The sequence below is a fragment of the Procambarus clarkii genome, chromosome 15 (assembly GCF_040958095.1).
Source record: "Procambarus clarkii isolate CNS0578487 chromosome 15, FALCON_Pclarkii_2.0, whole genome shotgun sequence".
NCBI classification, from domain to species: Eukaryota; Metazoa; Arthropoda; class Malacostraca; order Decapoda; family Cambaridae; genus Procambarus; species Procambarus clarkii.
In genome coordinates this window covers 48,565,210-48,567,645 of record NC_091164.1, presented here as the reverse complement: position 1 = coordinate 48,567,645, position 2,436 = coordinate 48,565,210, and positions in this window count along the sequence as shown.

The following is a 2,436-nucleotide window of genomic DNA, read 5'->3' as shown; positions in this document are numbered from 1 at the left end:
CTGCCAGTAGTGGGGGCTGGAGCTACAGGTCCAGCACCAACCCCCTGCCAGTAGAGGGTGGCTGGAGCTACAGGTCCAGCACGAACCCCATGCCAGTAGAGGGAGGGGGTGGAGCTGCAGGTCCAGCACCAACCCCATGCCAGTAGAGGGGGGGGGATGGAGCTACAGCACCAACCCCCTGCCAGTAGAGGAGGGGATGGAGCTACAGGTCCAGCAACAACCCCCTGCCAGTAGTGGGGGGGGAGGGCTGGAGCTACAGGTCCAGCACCAATCACCTGCCAGTAGAGGGGGGGCTGGAGCAACAGGTCCAGCCCCAACTCCTTTCCAGTAGAAGGGGGCTGGAGCTACAGGTCCAGCAGCAACCCCCTGCCAGTAGAGGGGGGGGGGACTGGAGCTACAGGTCCAGCACCAACCCCCTGCCAGTAGAGGTGGGCTGGAGCTACAGGTCCAGCACCAACCCCCTGCCAGTAGAGCGGGACTCTAGCTTCAGGTCCAGCATCAACCCACTGCTAGTAGAGAGGGAAGGGGGCTGGAGCTACAGGTCCAGAACCAACCCCTGCTAGTAGATGGGGGCTGGAGCTGCAGGTCTTGAACTAAACCCCTGACAGTAGAGGGGGGCTGGAGCTACCGGTCCAGAATCAACCCTCTGCCAGTAGAGGGGGGGAGGGCTGGAGCTACAGGTCCAGCACCAACCACCTGCCAGTAGAGGGGGGCTGGAGCTACAGGTCCAGCACCAACCCCCGTGCCAGTAGACGGGGGCTGGAGCTACAGGTCCAGCACCAACCACCTGCCAGTAGAGGGGGGCTGGAGCTACAGGTCCAGCCCCAACCCCTTTCCAGTAGAAGGGGGCTGGAGCTACAGGTCCAGCACCAACCCCCTGCTAGTAGAGGGAGGCTGGAGCTACAGGTCCAGCACCAACCCCCTGCTAGTAGAGGGGGGCTGGAGCTACAGGTCCAGCCCCAACCCCTTTCCAGTAGAAGGGGGCTGGAGCTACAGGTCCAGCACCAACCCCCTGCTAGTAGAGGGTGTCTGGAGCTACAGGTCCAGCACCAACCCCCTGCTAGTAGAGGGGGGCTGGAGCTACAGGTCCAGCACGAACCCCCTGCCAGTAGAGGGGGGCTGGAGCTACAGGTCCAGAACCAACCCCCTGCCAGTATAGGGGGGGGGGGCTGAGGCTACAGGTCCAGTACCAACCACCTGACAGTAGAGGGGGGCTGGAGCTACAGGTCCAGCACCAACCCCCTGCTAGTAGAGGGAGGCTGAAGCTACAGGTCCAGCACCAACCCCCTGCCAGTACAGGGGGGCTGGAGCTACAGGTCCAGCACCAACCCCCTGCCAGTAGAGGGGGGCTGGAGCTACAGGTCCAGCACCAACCCCCTGCCAGTAGAGGGGGCTGGAGCTGCAGGTCCAGCACCAACCTCCTGCCAGTAGAAGGGTGCTGGAGCTACAGGTCTTGCACCAACCACCTGCCAGTAGAGGGGGGGCTGGAGCTACAGGTTCAGCCCCAACTCCTTTCCAGTAGAAGGGGCTGGAGCTACAGGCCTTGAACCAACCCCCTGCCAGTAGAGGGAGGCTGGAGCTACAGGTCCAGCACCAACCCAATGCCAGTAGAGGGGTGGGGGAGATGGAACTACAGGTCCAGCACCAACCCCCTGCCAGTAGAGGGGGGCTGGAGCTACAGCACCAACCCCCAGCCAGTAGAGGAGGAGCTGGAGCTACAGGTCCAGCACCAACCCCCTGCCCGTAGAGGGGGGCTGGAGCTACAGGTCCAACCCCCTGCCAGTAGAGGAGGGCTGAAGCTACAGGTCCAGCACCAACCCCCTGCCAATAGAGGGGGGCTGGAGCTACAGGTCCAGCACCAACCCCCTGCTAGAAGAGGGAGGCTGAAGCTACAGGTCCAGCACCAAACCCCTGCCAGTAGAGGGAGGCTGGAGCTACAGGTCCAGCACCAACCCCCTGCCAGTAGAGGGGGGCTGGAGCTACAGTTCCAGCACCAACCCCCTGCCAGTAGAGGGGGGCTGGAGCTGCAGGTCCAGCACCAACCCCCTGCCGGTAGAAGGGGGCTGGATCTACAGGTCTTGCACCAACCCCCTGCCAGTAGAGGGGGGCTGGAGCTACAAGTCCAGCACCAACCCCCTGCTAGTAGAGGGAGGCTGAAGCTACAGGTCCAGCACCAACCCCCTGCCAGTAGAGGGGGGCTGGAGCTACAGTTCCAGCACCAACCCCCTGCCAGTAGAGGGGGGCTGGAGCTGCAGGTCCAGGACCAACCCCCTGCCAGTAGAAGGGGGCTGGAGCTACAGGTCTTGCACCAACCCCCTGCCAGTAGAGGGGGGCTGGAGATACAGGTCCAGCACCAACCACCTGCCAGTAGAGGGGGCTGGAGCTGCAGGTCCAGCACCAACCCCCAGCCAGTAGAGGAGGGGCTGGAGCTACAGG